General features: G+C 36.6%; 1 protein-coding gene across 9 annotated transcripts in view; it reads left to right on the forward strand.

Annotated features, from left to right (window-relative positions):
• Nucleotides 1-19,041, forward strand: part of ST3GAL3 (ST3 beta-galactoside alpha-2,3-sialyltransferase 3) — a 182,023-nt gene that overhangs the window by 38,668 nt on the left and 124,314 nt on the right. The window lies entirely within an intron of this gene.

Consider the following 19,041-nt stretch of genomic DNA (forward strand, 5'->3'; position numbering starts at 1 on the left):
GATACTAAAAGTTTAAGAACCACCGTTTATTCTAGAGTCTTCAAAAGAATGGAGTTCAGGGATTGGTGGACTTACAGTCGTAAGAGTGTTTAGAGATTGGTTGACCTTTAGTTGTGGATTCACAGTTATGCGAATAAGGCTGTTGTTGAATTGGATAACTTTCAGAAGTGAGGTCATTGAAATGAAGCTGTTGTCAATTGTCTGGTTTTCAGAAGCTTATGTAACAGTGTGAAGCTGTCATTGATCAATTTGGATGGATTTAAAACTGGTTCTGGGGGTTACTTCTATAGAAAAAGAACAATGAGTACCTTCCTAGATGATTAGGAACCTTTTACTCTCAATGGAAAAGATGAGGAAAATAGAAAGCACAATTCTTATAACTCAATATTAAAAAGACAACACAAATTTTAAAATGGGTAAAGGATCTGAATAGCCATTTCTCCAGAGAAGATATACAAATTGTCAATAAGCACATGAAAAAATGTCCAACATCATTAGTCACTAGGGAAGTGCAAATCAAAATTATAATGAGATACCTCTTAACACCCACTAGGTTGGTTATAATGAAAACGACAGATAATAACAAGTGTTGGTGAAGACCTGGAGATATTGGAGGTATCATGCACTGCTTCTGGAAATGTAAAATGGTGTAGCCACTTTGGAAAACAGTCTGGCAGTTCCTTAAAAAGTTATGGAAATCTTATAGAGTTGCCATTTGACTCAAGGTCCGCTCCTAGGTATAAAATCAAGAGAAATGAAAACATATGTCCACATTAGAACTCGTACACGAACTTTCATAGTAGCTTTATTCATAATAGCCGCAAATTGGAAACAACTCAAATGCCCATCAACTGATGAATGGACAAATAAAATTTGGCATGTTCATACAATGGGATATTATTTAGCAATATGAAGGAATAAGGTATTGATAAATCCTACAATATGAATGAACCTTGAAAACATCGTGCTAGTAAAAGAAGCCAGTAACAAAGGGCCATATATTGTATGAAATGTCCAAAATAGGCAAATCTATAGAGACAGAAAGCAGATTAGTGGTTGTTTAGGACTGGTGGGATAGGAGGAAGACAGCTGAAGGATATAGGGTGGTTCTTCCTTAACCATTATCTGCCAGGGCCACATCAGGGTGGACAATGGGAGTAATGCCCTTCCTGGGAGCTGTACAGTTTTAGCAGTTCATTTCCTGTTGGTAGGGGTTTGGGACTGGGAATTCTTTTAAAATGTAATAGTCACAGGCTGTTGAGGGCTGGGCTTGGAATTTCTTTGGCTATATAGTTCCATCAAAACTTAAGGCCCACTGTGAAACTATTTTTAAGAAATAATTAACTGTTAGATAATAATATTGTGGTCATGTAAGGAAATGTCTTTGTGTTTTATAATTCTATTCAGAGGAACTATTGAGAGATGCAACAGCATGATATCAGGGATTTGTCTTAAAATTATGCAGCAAAAAAACCAGAGAAGGATAAAGAAATGGGGGTCAGGGGAAGGAAGGGAAAGGAGAGAACAAAAGGAAGGGAAGGGAGAGAACGAAAGAAGGAAAGGAAGAATGAAGGAACAAAACCAGGAAGCCAGTAACAAAGTGTTTTACTTATTTAATCTGTAGGATGGAGTTCATTACACTCTTCTCTTTACTTCTGTGTCATTAGAAAACTTTCAAATCATAGGTAACTAACCACAGCTGCCAAAGATCTTATTTAGACTCCGATCTTTTACTTATTGACTTCTGTGCTCTGTCCTTCCCTAGCTCTTGAATTAATTTGTGGCTACTTTGTGAGACCTTTTGAAACAGTAGGCTAGAGTGGGAGACAATACTTTTAATCTGATCTTCTCCTATGAGTTCACTCCAGATGTCAGGCAGATAGGTTGAAAAATGTTTTGAGCCACAGTTTATGGTTGCCGCTTAAAGGGATCTCCTTAAAACTGCTTCAGTTTGGGGTAGAAATGCTAGCATTTATATAGAAAGGGGGGAAAAGTCTTGTACGTGTATGTTCATATTTATACATATACACGCATATATATTACTTATAGATTTGCATACATATGCATAACCAAACTCTGGAAGCATAAAACCCAGAGGATACAGGATGAAAGGGGACCAATGACCAAATCCTCGGGGAACTACCGACTAAGGGATGAACAGCAGATGGTCACACCTTAAAAAGTCATCCTGAATAAACAGCGGTTCCTAAACTTTTAAGAAAGCATGAGAAGCCTGAGCAGCCAGAGAGATAGGAGGGAAAATCAGAGGAAAAGTTTAAAAAAGGAAGGCGTGCATAAAAATAAATAAAATAAAAAAGGGGTGCAAGGGCATGTGTGTGCCCTTTGACCCAGCATTTCCACTTCTAGGAATTCATCTATAGGTATTTCTGCACACTTGCAGAATGATCTGTGTACAAGATCATCTACTGTAGCATTTTTTGTTTGTTTGCATCACCATTTTTAATACAAAAGCTTGGAAGTAACTTAAGTGTTTACCGCCTTCACCCATCCAGGGAGGTGCTCTGTACCTGAAGAATGATGAGGCTCTATATATGCTGATATGAAAAGATTTCTAAAATATATTGTTATGCGTGAAAAGCAAGGATCAGGAGTTCTGTTTGGGGCTTAGAATGTTTTAAAATTTTACCATTGTTCTGAATGGATATAGATGGTTATTTCTTACTGTCATTACAAATACTGATTTTTTTTTTCTTTTGAGTTCCAGTATTCTATTATTATTATTATGAGCTTTCTTATTACAAGCAATAATTGGTACGGACAAGTGGGAAAATCAAAATTTTAAGTTATTAAATCTGCTCCATTTTGAGCCAATCACAGTTGCTTCCTGTTTTGTGTCTGCCTAGTGCCTTTATACAGCTTTTTAGCTTTTTAATGGGGGTTTGCTGTGTAGCAGTCTCCTTGAGCCACAAGAGGGCAGAAGAACCTTTTGATTGCCACAGGACAGGCTTGTGCTGGGTATCTTCTGGCAAAATCATACATGGAATTGTTCTTTAACTAATTCATTCACTATACTTAGAAGGCAAGGCCTATCTCTGTCATAAGTGGAGCCAATAGAGGAGTAAGGGGAGAGAACATAGGTTTTGGAATCACATATACCTGCCTTTTGCTCTCCCCAACTCTTGTAGATACTTAGCGAACTAGTTATAGTTCTTAAACTCTATCAGAGCTTGAATATGCAAAACATATATGCAATATGCAAGAATATGCAAGACATACTAGATAGTTGAGGCTTTGTATTTTGCCCTGCCTGACTTTGAGTCCTAGGTCTGTGACTTTGGGTAATTTATTTACTCTCTGTGAACCCGAGTTTTATCATCTGCAGAAGTAGTTAAGGATTCAATGAGCTAATTAATGTATATAAAGCTCTTAGCACTGTGTTGTGGTGAACACTCAAGAAGTAACTGCTCTGATTATAATAATACCAGATACTAGCACAAATGGATAATAGATCCTCAATTTTTGTTATGTACATAATAAATTCCTTTATTTGATTACAACCAAGGTGGTAATATTTTCTTTGGGACAATCTCAAAGTTCCTTTTTTCAGAGGGACTCTCAAAATGTGGCCTCTTTTATTTATTTTCTTGCAAAGAATTAGCCTTTTAATAGTATAATACATTCTTAGTTTTTTGGAGAGTCTCAATTTTAAAGCTTCCATCCCACAGTGATTTTGTGTATTTTCATTTTTGATTGAAAAACATGATATTTATGCCATATACCCAGGCAGAGTTGGGCAATATGATATTGTATCAAGGATACAGTGCCTGTCTCAGATTGGATCATAGGGCAGTGACTCTGAGATAAAGATTAGTGTGTGAAAAGCTTATGAGAGAGTGGTTTTGGAATCAACGCTCCTGGAAGGAAAAGAATGGAAAGAAGGGAGAAGGAAGCATAGTTGTTCAGAGAAGTTGGGCTGTTATTCAGTCCCAAGAACGGCCTTAGCCAACCCCACAGAGACTGTGAAGTTTGGATGGCCCTTCTGTGTTAGGGGTAGGGAACTGTGCCTTTATGTCATTGGATGCCACTAGTCATTAGAGGAGGCTGCCCCTGAAAGGGCACGACCCTGGCAAGAGAGCTCTTTTCGGCCAAGGCATTTCCTGAAGAGGGCTGACAGCAAGGGGCTTTCTGCCCACCATGATCCGAGCAGCCGGGGACCGTCCTTCATTCCTTGAGAGGGGATCTGAGGGGCCCACTACACTCCACCAGTGCTCGGCACCTGAAAGGGAAAATCGTAATATGACTAGTATGGTATAACAAAAGATAGCTTTAGACAGAGTTGCTTGTAAGTAATATGTAGGAATAATTGTTACTTTTAACTTTAAAAATTCAGGATAATATCATTTCAGTCAGGGTGGACTCTCTACTATTACAAACTACCCCAAAATTTCAATGGTTCGACACAATGAAGGTTTATTTCTTTCCAGTCACAATCTAGTGCTGCTCTGTAGGGATTGGGGAAGGAGTTCTGTTCTACCTGCTACCTTCAGGGACACAGACTCCTTCCATCTAATGACTCCGCCAGCTCCCAGGGCCTTGGAGTCCAACACTGGGTCCACTGATCCACCTCACAGAGGAGAAATGAGCGAGAAATTGGAGAACATGCAGGTCTCTATGAGCAAGGCCTGGAGGTGATATCCTTCATCGTGGGGTTCCATTGACTAGATGCCAGTCACGTGGTGCCATCTACTGAGGGGACCTGCTCAAGTAGTGCCCAGGAGGAGAAGGACATGTGACTCTCACTGCTACAGTATTGTATTGCTCATACCCTTGTGGTAGCTGAATTTCATCATTATTGGTGAATCAAAGAGACTTCAAAACTGTTATTAATTTCTCAGAGTTACATATTTAAATTGCCACCATCATAATATTATAGTTTTCTTTACCTGGGGTATTTTAAAAGGCTTAGGGAGGCAAAATTTTACCAGAGAGAAAGGATAGGACAGAGTAATAAAAAACTGAAAATTTAAGAATTCTTTGTTCAGGAAAGGCAAAGAGGCAAAATAACTTAAGGAGAGAGAGAGAGAGTGAGTGTGTGTGTGTGTGTGTGTGTATGTGTTTAGCCATACAGAAGAAAATTGCAAAGCCTCTGATCCTGGCATATAGCTATAAAAACAAGTTCTTCTCTCTCCCTCAGCTGTAGCAGGAATGCCTTCCTCATGGTAACGTGGAGGTAGTAGTGAGATGTAAGATTACAAAGAAATATTCATGTAAATATAGTTCCTTGTAGAGATTCATGAAAATACCACCCAAGCAGCCTTAGAGTTGAAGAGAGAGAAGCCAGGGTAGAGATATCAGTGACTTTTCTATCAGTCAACAAGTATTATTGCTGAGTGACAGTTAGGTATTAGGCTTTGTTCTCGGCGGTGTGGGGCACTTAGGAAGGAAGGCACAGAACCTGAGAAATTTGCAGACTCACAGAAAGGAACCAAGGATAAGACAGTGCCAGATTAAGTGTTTCAGAGATGAGAAGGAAAAAGCAAAATCCAGAAACGCTTTGAGAAAGATGGGCTGTGAAGCAGGGACCCTGATAGGGTGGGACATTTAGGGACCTGAGGAAAGTGCTCCAGATAAGGACAACATTAGCAGTATTTCTGAAGCAACAGTGATTGCTGAGCATGACATGTGAAGGAAAATGGGGACTGAGGAGTAGTGAGACAAAAAATTAAAGAGGGAGGCAGAGTCAGGTCATCCGGGGCCTTAATATCAGGTATGTGAGTTTAGATTTGATGCAGCAGGGCCATCGAATGTTCTTACACTTAACAGAAATACCTGGTGGAGACGTGGTGTTCTGGACTTCTCTGTATAGGAGAAGGAACAGAACACAGAAAATAACAGAGCACCGAATTAATACAGAAATTATTCTGGAATTTCTATTTGAGTACCTAGAATTTAAAATTATCCTTTATTCCCTCAGCAAAGTTCATTACACAGCCATTTACATGTATTTATTAAGATAGTTACTGAACCAGTCTCTTATTTAATGTCAAAATTAAATAAGCCTCCGTCCCTACTTTTGAGGAAATTATAGTCTGGTTAGGTAAGATACATTTTTTAAAAAATTAGTGCACTAGGTGTTAACATATGCTAAGATAGAGGGCTGTATAGCTGTGCTCACTGTGCTTGCCAACCTTTTAAAAAGCCCACACTCTTCTGTGAAAACACTGAAATCTTATAGTCTCCCTTAATTGATATTTAAAAATAAAGTACGTAGCACGATTAAAAATTAATTAAGGGAAATTTCCCCCTTCCTCCCCTTGCTTAGAAGTGCAGTATTAAGGGATGTGTGTAGTAAAGTCTTCATAGAATAGGTAACTCTCAAGCCTAGACTTGAAAGATGAATGACTATGGTGAGAAGTGCATTTTAGGCAGAGAATAGCATGAATAAAGATGTAGGGACCTGGAAAAGGGGCCAGGAGGAAGTCTTGTGTGGAATACTGAGTATGGACTTTGTGTCAGAAGGAAGCCACTGATGAAAGTATTTTAAGCAGAAAAGAAATGTGGTTGGATTTGCATTTTAGTAAGATAACTAGCAGCAGTGTGGAGGATAGATGAGACAGAAAGATGGGAGGTAGAGGTATCAGTTGCCACAGCACTTCAACCACTGGGAAGTTCAGGGATGGAGAGAATGCCTGGAGAGGCTGCATGATGGCAGGGATATCTGAGTTGAACAGAGGAGAAAGAGGAGGCCGAGGAGAGCAGTAGGGGCATTTCTGGCAAAGGGAAGATAATGGGCAAAGGCACAAAGTAGAAAAAGCAAGGCAGGTTTGGAAAACTATAGGAAGTCTAGCATAGCTGGCATATAAGGTATAAATGGGGAGGCGATACTAATTGGGTGGGTAGGTAATGACTCAGGTCACATTAAAGAGTTTATAGATTTTATCAGGTAAATGAAGAGGAAGCAAGTCCAAGGACTGATAGCATATAGAATCAATTCTCTGACCATAGTGAAGTTAAGCTAGAAATCAGTAGCAGAAAGATAACTAGAAAATCCCTATACACTTAGAAATTAAAAAAATAAACTTGTAAATAATCATTGGGTCAAAGAAAAAACCATAATGGAAACTGGAAAATATTTTGAACTAGATGGTATTGAATATACTACATGTCAGAACTTGTATAATGCTGCTAAAGACCAAGCTTAGAGGGAAATTTCTAGACCTAAATACATGTACTAAAGAAAAACAACAACAATAACAAAAACTGAAAAGCTAAAAATCCATGATCTAAACATCTATTTTAAAAGGTTAGAAATGTTCAGCAAATTAAACCCAAAGAAGGAAAACTTAAAATAATAGAGAGCAGAGTTTGATGGGGAAAAATACTAACTTACGGTATAGAGGATTAACAAAGCCAACAGTTTGTTCTTTCAAAGACTAATAAAATTTATAAACTTTTGGCAAGACTGATCGTGGAGGAGTGCAGGAAAGGGGGAGAGTGTGGAAACACCAGTGCCAAATGAGAAATATGAGAAATGAAAAAGGGACACCACTAGAGAAGCTACTGACATAAAAAAGAGAAAAAGATATTATGAGCAATTTTATGCCAAAAGTTTTGAGAATTTTGTGAAAATGGATCAATTTGTTGAATAATATAACTGACCAAAGTTGACTCAAGAAGTAATAGAAAACGTTAAAATCCATAAAAATTAAACCAATGAAATCAATAATCAGAAATCTTTCCATAAAGAAAATTTCAAGTTCAAATGGTTTTACTGGAGATTTTTTCAAAAGAATAAATAATCCCAGCTTCATATAAACTTTTTCAGAGAACAGAAAAAGAGGGCTACCCCTTACTCATTTTTTGAGACTAGCACATCCTTGATACCAAAACCCAACAAAGACAGCTTAAGAAAAGAAAATAACAGGCCAAGCTACTTAAAAATATGGATGTAAAAATCTTGAACAAATCTCATAATATATTAAAAAATACATCGTGATCTTGATGCGCTTATCCTAAGAATATACATCATTGATTTAATATTAGAGAAATCCATCAATAATATAATTATTCACATTACTTAGATTTTAACAGATTAAAAAATATATCATTTCAGGAGATACGGAGAAAAACATTTATTAAAATTCAGCATTCACTTATGCTAGGACTGCCTAGCAAACTAGGACTAGTAGAGAACTTTAATCTGAAAAGTTTTAATCCATAAAACTACATAAAACATCCTGTTTAATAGTGAAATTTTCAAAGTTTGCTTTTCAAGATCAGAAACAAGACAAGGACAACACATGACTTTTCTTTTTTTTTTTTTCAGTGTTAAGCTGGATGCCTAGCCTAATATAGTGAGGCAAGAAAAAAAAAATGAAAATCTAAACCAAGGGAGTAATAGGGTAGAGATGTGAAGTCATTGATTTGAGAGAAATTTTGTAAGCTTTGCCATGACTTAGGTATTCATTTCTTTTGTTGATTAAATATATCATCTGGTAGTGGGAAAATGGGAAGGAGTTGAAGCACATGAAAGGGGCCTAATGTTTATTTAGTCCTACTCTGAAAGCTCAGGACTAGATGCTTTCACATGTTTTAACATATTTAATTCATATATTCTCTTTACTATCTTGAAAATTCATGCAATTGATGATTAGGGAAGCTACATGAGTAAAAGGAAATGCATTTGCATAAATTCATTCCCATTGTTAATACCAGTTCAAGCTGTATTTAGATATTAAGAATATGTTGTATTTTATATAATTTTTATTCATTTTTATTCATATAGCACGTCTTTGAGGTAGAATGAAGTCTGGTAAATGGTCTTTTCCTAATTATATACATGAAGAAGCAAATAAGAGTATACTGATTTGCTCAGTGTCACTATAGGACCAAGACTTTAATCTTTCACTCCAGGGAGCACACAAACTATAACTTGAAAGCACATAAAAGATTTTTGAAATGGAAATATGTTGAGGTCCTAGAAGTATGATTTGAGTAAACACACAGAATATTCTGTAGTTAGAGTCTGTGAGATTATAAGAGACAGGAGAGGGAAGGGAGGGGAAGGAGAGAGAGGGAAAGACAAGAAGAGAGGGAGGAAGAAGGTTAGAGGGAGGGAAGAAGGAGATAGGAGACCTCCTTCCCCCTAGCGCTCTCTGCGGAGTCCTCAGCTGTATGCAACAGTTAACTAGCAACAGATTTTGAAAGTATTGACGCAGGGAAGGAGGTGCAACCACATTATAACTTGCTGAGGTACAGCTGGTGACAAAAACATAATGAAAGGGAATGTCCTGTTTAAAGATCACATTCATTGGAAGAAAAGAAGCTACTCTGGAAGTGAGAATAAGGGTGAAAGTTACTTGGACAGGTAGTGACTGACTGTTAATACTGAAAACAGAGCATCTGACAAAATCTTGGCCTTGGCCTTACTTTTCATTGCTTAAAAGGGAAAAGAAATTATTCAATTTAGCAAACATTTCTGAATGCCAGATACTTTGCCAAGAGCCTGGGATACTAAATCAAATGAAGTTCGATATTGAGCCAAAAGGAAGCTCTGAGCCCTGCTGTCTAGCAGGAAGTGTCCAAAATTTCCTCTCATGGTATATATACAGAGCCCTTCATGCTCTGATCTCCAACTGACTTTGCAGCCCCATCTGCTACAATAACAAAGATAGTTATCACTGAGTTTCATTGCTTTACATCCTTATCTGCCTTAATCAGATCTTCACTGTTCCAGTTATTTCTAGTTGTCAAGTCCAGTGGAATTCTTTTGCCCCTCATCAGTTGTCTCATTATCAGTTATTGTCCTCTTCCTGACATTTCCATCCTCCACTTTTTTTCTGGCTCTTTTCCTTTGGGCAATAAATATGCTCACTTATTACATATACAGAGAAATTCTGAATATATTTTATGTCTAAAATGAGTGCTTGAATATGTATGCAATAAATAGGTTGACTGGTTTAGAACACATGAATTAGAGACCTCTTTTCCCTATGCTATAAAATAGATTCTTGGAAATCATAATTTATATTTAAATAAGTGAGACTGTTGGGTAGCATCTTTTTGGAAACCACTTTCGACTCAATGACCTAAAAATTAGACCAGAACTCAGAAATTATAGTTTTTAACAAAACCGTGTGTCTGAGCCATTATAAGATAAGGCTTATTTAGAATAAACACAGTTCAGAGGTGATCCAAGGTAATTTTTGTTTTGTCCCTTAACTTTATCTTATGTCTAGTTTTTTTCCTGTGTTGTGTATAATTAATCACATTGGTGCATAGATATCATATATTTTAAAGTTTTTAATTGACTTATATGTTACAGCATTAATAGTCTGAAAGAAGACATGGGGCCTTATGTAATGAAATTAGTCATACCTTTTAAACATGAATGCATGCTCATTTAAATAATTTCAACAAGTATACAGAATAAAAAATAAAAGTTATCCATCACATAATCCCATTCTTAAGATTTGGTGTGTATCTTTCTAGGCGATTTCTCATGGATACGTGTTTTGTACATGTGTGTATGTGTAGTATTTTACCATCTCGGCTATGGTGGTTATAGTTATGCTATTAATTTCAGGGAAATAAATTTCTTAGACAAATGGACACTTCTTGTTTTACAGAAGATTGTCAGTTTCAAAGGTGTGTGCTCCCGGATTTGGGATATCATTTTTCTCTCCTCCAGTAACATGGAAATTAAAAGAAAAAAATTACAAAAGAAGGATTGTTAGAAGTCTGCTGACTTGAAACTGAACATATCTAGCAGAGGTGGCCCAATTTTTTTGTCCTCTGCATGTACGTGCTTTTTCTAATTACATACAGATCTCCTGAAATCCAGAGTTCTTATAACAGTACTCGCCTTCCTTTATGAACTGATTAAGTCTTATTTTTTTCTTCTACATTCTCTGTGCTCTTTCTTATCCCACATAATTTTCTTTTTAAGATTTTTATTTTCATTTAGTACAGTTTAGTAAATTGAAAAAATGGAGAAATATTTTTTCTTTTGGCTAATACTGCCTCTGTTTTTGAAATTTTTTTGAAAAATCACTATATTAATGAATTTTTTTGCTTATTTAATTTTTTTAAAATTAGTTTCAAGTATACAGTACATTGGTTAGACATCTATATAGTTTGTAAAATGATCCCCCAATTGCTCCCTCCCTTCCCTGACCCTCCACCTAGCCAACGTGCTAATGCTAACTGCATTCCCTAAGCCCTACTCCTCATTCCCGTGACCATCCATCAGCTACTAATTTGTACTACTTTAACCTTTCACCCCATCCTCCCAGCCTCCCAAACTCCCCTCCCCTCTGTCCGACACTAAATTGTTCACTGTATTTGTGAGTCTGTTTTTGATTAGTTTGTTCTTTTTATTCCTTAGATTCTGCATGTAAGTGAAAACACAATGTTTATCTTTCTCTGTCTGACTTAAATACATTCTAGGTCCATTAAAGCAATATCTTTTTCCATCTCCTTCCTTTTCATATGTAGGGATCTTGTTTTCTTATCCTTTCAGCCACTCTCTCTTTTGGTTGGAGCACTTAATTCTTTTCCATTTGAGGTACTTACTGATAGGAATTTCGTTGTCATCATTCTTCATTCCTGTCTTTGATACACGTTTTTTCTTAAGTCCCTCCAACATTTCCTGTAATACTGGCTTGTGGTGATAAATTCCTTTAACTTATTTTTGTCTGGGAAGCTCTTTATCTGTCCTTCAACACTAAATGATAGCTTTGCTGGATAAATTATTCTTGGTTGTAGATCCTGGGTCTTCATCTTGTCGAATATTTTTTGCCAAGCTCTACTATCCTGCATAGTTTCTTTTGAGAAATCAGCTGCCAGTCTTATGGGTGTTCCCTTGTAAGTAACTATCTGGTTTTCTCTTGCTGCTTTTAATATTTTTTCTTTGTATTTAACCTTTGGAATTTTAATTATGATGTGTCTTGGTGTGGGCCTCTTTTGATCCCCGATTCTTGGAATTCTCTGAGTTTCCTGGGGTTGTATGTCCATTTCCTTCACCAGGTTAGGGAAAGGGAAGTTTTCCGTTATTATTTCTTCAAACAGCTGTTCAAAATCTTGATTTTCTTCAGTTATGCCGATCAGACGGATATTTGGATCCTTAATAGTGTCCCATATGCTCCTTAAATTATTTTTATAGTCTTAGCATATTATCTCTTGCCATTCTAATTGTGTGTCTTTGGCTTTCCTGTTCTTTAGATAGGTATTTGATTCTTTCCTTTATTCACTTTGTTTATTCCATTTAATATATTTCTCATCTCAGATAATGTGTTCTCCATTTCAGATTGGTTCCCTTTTATAATCTCCATTTCCATTTTTATGTTTTTTATCTCTTTGTTGGAGTTCTCTACACTTTGCAAAAGTTCATTGAGCATCTTTATAACCAGTGTTTTGAACTCTGCATCTGTTAGATTACTTGACTCCATTATATATAGATCTCTGTTCTGTTCTCTCATATGGTTTCTGCTTCTTTGTCTTCCCATTTTGGCTGCCTTTCCGTGTCTGTTTCTATGTACTAAGCAAAGCTCCTAAGTCTCTCAGTCTTATTAGTGTGGATTTGTGAAGTAGGTGTCTAGTGACACAGCCCAGAGAGGGGTTCAGCTGCAGGCCATATTTAGCCCAAGCCTCTACCCCTCTGAGGCCACCTGTTAAGATTCAGCAAGCAATCCACAGATGTGGTGTTTATAGTTGCCTCAAAAGGCCACACCAGAAACTGAGGCCAGCTGCCTCCAATGTGAGACTAGGCGCCGCTCAGCAAGGGCACTTGACTCGCTGAGGATATATCTGGATGTGGCTTGGATGGGTCCGTGAGGTTGGGGGAAGAGGGGTTTCAGAGAATCCTCTGAGCTGAGTGATCTCTGTTATCCAGTTTGATGACGTCAAGGCTACAGTGGCTTTGTGTCCGCGCTCTGGGAGGTGGGAGGGCTCAACCGGGAACAATGGATACTGCCAGCACTTCTGTACAAAGCGATTCTCACTGGGCCCTCATCCGACAATGTCTTCCCGTAAGTCTCTGGTGTCCCCTGCGTGCAGCCGAATCGGCACTGGTGCTCAGAGAGAAAATCCGCTAGTGGACCTGGCCCCTTTAAGAGGCGTCTGCCGCTGCCGCAGCCTCCGTCTCACTCAGCTGCTCGAGACTGGGCAGCCCCACGTCCTCACCCTGTCCTACCTTCTGACATTGCAGGGTGCTTTCTTGCATCTCTCTCTAGTTGTATGGCTTGTTCATCTAGATCCCGGGTGATTTTTCCTTGCTGCTTGCTCCTTGTTTCCATCACAACTTTGATTTGGTCGTCAGAGGGATGAACAGAGCCTCTATCATCTACGCTATTTTTTTTTTCCTCCCGCAGGAAAGGAAAAAAATATGCTAATATGCTAAGAATTTTTTATATGCTTTTTTGCTATCTGTATATCTTGTTTGGTGAGGTCTTTAAGTCTGGTGAGTCTGTTAAGGTCTTTGGCCCATTTTTAAATTGGATTGTCTTGGTTCTTATCGTTGAGTTTTAAGAGTTCTTTTGTATATTTTGGATAATAGTTCTTTATTAGATGTATCTTGTAAAATGTTTTCTCTCATAAAGAAATATTTCTCTCTTGTCTTTTCATTCTCTTCACAGAGCTAAAGTTTTTAATTTTAACAAAGTCCAGTTTATGAGTTCTTTATTTCATGGATTGTGCCTATAGTGTTATACCTAAAAAGTCACTGCCAAGCCCAAGGTCATCTAAATTTTCTCCTCTAGCTTCTAAAAATGTTATAGTTTTGTATTTTCCATTTAGGTCTGTGATCCATTTTGAGTTGATATTTGTGAAAGGTGTAAGGTTTATGTCTAGAATCTTTTTGCATTTGGATATTCTGTTGGTCCAGCGCCACTTGTTGAAAAGACTGTTTTCTCCATAATGTTGCCTTTGTTCCTTTGTCAAAGATCAGTTGGCTATATTTGTGAGTCTATTTCTGGGCTCTCTATTCTGTTACACTGATCTATTTGTCTTTTCGTTTGCCAATACCATACTCTCTTAATTACTGTAGCTTTATAGGAAGTCTTAAAGTTGGGTAATACCAGTCTTCCAGTGTTGTTCTACAATATTATGTTGGCTTTTCTGGGTCTTAACCTCTCCATATAAACTTCGTAATTGGTTTGTTGATATCCACAAAATTACTTGCTGAGATTTTGATTGGGGTTGCCTTGAATCTATAGATCAAGTTGAGAAGAACCAACACCTTGACAATATTGAGTCTCCCTGTCCATGAACATAGAATATCTCTCCGTTTCTTTAGTTCTTTGATTTTGTTTATCAGAGTTTTGTAGTTTTCCTCATATAGATCTTGTACGTATTTTGTAAATTTATACCTAAGTATTTCATTTTAGGGGGATACTAATGTAAATGATATTTTGCTTTAAATTTCAAATTCCACTTGTTCGATGCTAGTTTATAGGAAAGTGATTGACTTTTGTACATTAAGTTTATCCTGCAACCTTCCGATAATCGCTTGTTAGTTCCAGGAGTTTTTTGTCAGCTCTTTCAGATTTTCTATGTAGATAATCATGTCATCTGCAAACAAAGACAGTTTTATTTCTTCTTTCCCTATCAGTATATCTTTTATTTCCTTTTCTTGTATTATTGCATTAGCTAGGACTTTTAGTACTGTGGCAAAGAGGGGTGGTGAGAGGAGACATCCTTACCTTGTTCCTGATCTTAGGGAAAGCTGGTTTCTTGCAATTATGTGATATTAGCAGGGTTGGTTTTTTTTAAATAGATCATTCTTTATCAAGTTGAGGAAGTTCTTTTTTCCTAGCTTACTGAAGTTTCTTATAATGACTGAGTGCTGGATTGTGTCAGATGCTTTTTCTGCATCTACTGATATGACCATGTAATTTTATTCTTTAGCCTGTTGATGCACTGGATTACATTAATTGATTTTCAAATGTTGGACCAGCCTTGCATACCTGTGATAAATTCCACTTAGTTGTGGTATATAATTCTTTTTATACATGGCTAGATTTAATTTGCTAATATTTTGTTGAAGAGTTTTATGCCTGTGTTCATGAGAGATGTTGATCTGTAGTTTTCTTGTAATGTCTGTGTATAGTTTTGGCATTAGGGCAATGCCGACCTCAGAATGAGTTGGGACGCATGCCCTCTGCTTCTGTCTTCTAAAACAGATGGTAGAGAATTCATTTAATTTCTTTCTTAAATGTTTGGTAGAATTCACCAGTGAACCCATCCAGGCCTGGAGCTTTTGTTTTCAAGGGATATTAATAATTGATTCAATTCTTTAATAGACCTAGGCTTATTTAGATTGCCAGTTTCTTCTTGTGTGAGTTTTGGCAAATTGTATCTTTTATAGAATTGGTCCATTTCATCTAGGTTATCAAATTTGTGGGCATAGAGTTGTTCATAGTATTCCTTTATTTGAAAGTAAGTTGCAGAGTTTTTGACACTTTCTCATAAATATCTCAGCTTGTATCTCCTAAAAACAAGGATATTCTGCTACATAGCCACAGTACCATTATCACACTAAGAAAATTAACTTAAAATTTTTGTGTTAATAATTAAGTATTAACTTACTAATCACAAGGGGGAAAATGTTCTGAGGGTCAACACCTTAACCAAATGATCAGATTTTCATCATCAATGTGACAGTCTGACATGATACGTCTTCTAATGTGATGCAATAAGAAATACTAATCACTTACAGAATGTTTGTGCCCCGAATTTTAACCTGAATCTAATCATGAAGAAATAATCAGACAAATACAAACTAGCTGACCTGGACTCTTAAAAAAAGTTAGTGATTTGAGTAAACAAAATGAAGGAGATAGGCTGTTCCTAATTGAAAGAGGCTAAGGAGACAAACAAAATAGCCAAATGTAATGGTGAACTTTGAGTGGAACCCATACATGAGAGAAAAAAGACATAAAAAACATTTGTGGGGGCAGATGCGTAAATTTTAATATGTACTGTGTATAATGATATTAAATCCTTGTTATTCTTATATAAAAATTTGTTAGTTGTGATTCCATGTCTAACTTTTTCTTTCCTTTTAATATTTTCATTCTGGTTTTACTGAGCAAATGGAACTGGATACCTTATAATGTACTTTAATAAAAATCAAAGCTGTTTTCTGTTTCATTCCCTGAGGAGAGTTTTGCAGTGAATGTTTCCAGAAGGCCACACCTTGCTATGTATATAGGTGTCGTATGGACCACTGAGCAGGCTTCCCTCTCCAGTGGATTCAGGACCTTTGCGTTATTGATCATGAAATGGAGTTTTTAGGATGAGGACCAGAGAAAAGACTAGAGTAGGTAAGGCTAAGTGTGAGAAAGCCTTGTATAAAACAATAAATTAATCATCTCTTTAAGGGAGGTAGAACCAAGCATCCTGTGAATATTCCGAACTATAGACTTCTAAACGTCTGTTGTAACTCTATACCAATTCATTTGACCCTTTCTTTTATAGTGAAAAAGGGAGCGGTAGGATTTTTGTTTCCTAAAAATTATCTGTTTCTTGATGCCTTTTCACATCATTTGTTCATTCACTTATTAATTTATCATTCAATAATATTGAGTGTATGCTGTGTCAGGTGCTGTGCTAAATGAAGAGTATTGTGAAAAAGACAGTGCGTGTCACCTGGAATTTTTAATCTAGATGGGGAAACCAACATTAAACACAAGTAAATATTCTGTTCCATCTGTGGTAAGTGCTCCAAAGAAAAGATAGAGGTGCTGTGAGAGGGAATAATAGGAAAACTATCTCAACTTGAGATGTTACCTTAAAGTAAAGCTCTAAGATGTTTACCCCCACACCTCCATCCTCTGCCTCTGATTACACCCAGTCCCTGCTGCCTGATCGTTTTACATTCTTTTCCCTAGTTTTTGAGAACCAGCTATCATTCCTGAGTACTTTGAATATCAGTTTATAATTTGTTATCTTTGTTGAATAAAAGAAACACTCTTCTCTATTGCCAGAATCTGCCTAATTTTCAAGAGAAGCTGGAAATCTAGATTTTTATGTGAAATCTCTTGACTTATGAATGTTAACAAATTCAAATTTTTTCATAAATTTTGTGAGCTAACCAACATATCTATGAGCCTCCAGTTTGCAACATCTGCTTGGGAGGCACAGGGCACAGAAGTCTAGGTATAGGAGAATTCTAAGTTAAGATTAGCTGAAACTCCATTCCTGTCCAGCCATAATTAAAAAATAAGTTACTGAATAAAAGACTCAGAATACTAAGGACAGGAACCAATAGGTTATTTAAAACCAAGTCCTTTTTATTTTCTCTGCAATATACTATGGAGTAATTAATCTTCACTGATTTTTTTAACCCTCCACTGGTGAGGTTTCTTTCTTGATTGTACTAAGTCAACATCTTTGTCACCACACAGTTACATGATTTTTTTTCTTGTGATGAGAATGTTTAAGATTTATTCTCTTAGCAACTTTTACATATGTAATATAGTATTATTAACTAGTCATAATGCTGTATATTACATTCCCGTGACTTATTTTATAACTGGATGTACCTTTTGACTCCCTTCCCTCATTTTACCGGTTCCCCCAACTCTGGCAACTACCAATCTGTTCTCTGTGTCTATGAGCTTGTTTTCTTAAAAATTTTAAAGACCCCACATATAAGTGAGAACATATGGTATTTGGCTTTCTCATTTCACATAGCATAATGCCTTCAAGGTCCATCCATGTTGTTGCAAATGGCAAGATTTAATTCTTTTTTTATGGATGAATAATATTCCATTATGTGTGTGTGTGTGTACCACATTTTTTTTTTAGTCCATTCATCAGTGGGCTCTTAGGTTGTTTTCATATCTTGGCTATTGTAAATAATGCAGCAGTGAGCATGGGAGTACATATATCTTTTCAAATTAATGTTTTCATTTTCTTCAAATAAATACCTAGAAGTGGAATTGCTCGATTATTTGGTCGTTCTCTTTTTAATTTTTTCAAGGACCTGTCATACTATTTTTCATACTACATTCCCACTAACAGTGCACAAGGACTTTCTTTTCTTCACATCCTCACCAACACTTCTTATTTCTTGTCTTTTTTATAATAGCCGTTCATACAGTGTGAGGTGATATTTCCTTGTGGTTTTGATTTGCATTCCTCTGATGATTAGTGATATTGGGCATCTTTCATGTACCTGTTGGCCATCTCTGTGTCTTCTTTAAAAAAATGTCTATTCAGATGCTCTGCCCATTTTAAAATCAGATTTTTTTTTTTTTGCTGTTAAGTTGTATGATTTCTTTACATATTTTGGATTTTAACTCCTTATCAGATTTATGATTTATAAATATTTTCTCCCATTCAGTAGGTTTTCTTTTCATTTTGCTGATGGTTTCCTTTGTTTTGTGGAAGCTTATTAGTTTGATGTAGTCCCACTTGTTAATTTTTGCTTTTGTTGCTTTTGCTTTGATGTAAAGCCAAGAAATCACTAAGACCGACATCGAGGAGCTTACTGCCTTTGTTTTTTCTGGTAGTTTTATGGTTTCAGGTCTTACATTCATGTCTTTAATCCATTTTGAGTTAATTTTTGTGTAGGATGTAAGATAGTGCTACAGTTTTATTCTTTTGCATGTAGCTGTCCAATTTTCCCAGCACCGTTTATCGGCGAGACTGTCCTTTCTCCATTTCCTGTTGTATATTCTTGGCTCCTTTGTCATAAATTAATTGACCTTATAGGCAAGGGTTTATTTCTGGGCTCTCTATTCTGTTCCATTGATTTGTGTGTCTATTTTTATGCCAATACCATACTGTTTTGATTGCTATAGCTTTGTGATATAGTTTGAAATTAGAGAGCATGATGCCTCCAGTTATGTTCTTCTTTCTCAAGACTACTTTGGCTATTCAGGGTTTCTTTTGGTTCCATAGAAATTTTAGAATTGTTCTGTTCCTGTGAAGGTAACAGTTTTCTTAAAGCATAATTTATACACCATACAACTGACCCATTGAAAGTATATAATTCAGTTTCTAGCATATTCACAGAGTGTGCAAACATCACCACAGTTAATTTTAGGCCATTTTTATTACCCCAGAAAGAAACTC

This window comes from Pteropus vampyrus, unplaced genomic scaffold (genome assembly GCF_000151845.1).
Source record: "Pteropus vampyrus isolate Shadow unplaced genomic scaffold, Pvam_2.0 Scaffold135, whole genome shotgun sequence".
NCBI classification, from domain to species: Eukaryota; Metazoa; Chordata; class Mammalia; order Chiroptera; family Pteropodidae; genus Pteropus; species Pteropus vampyrus.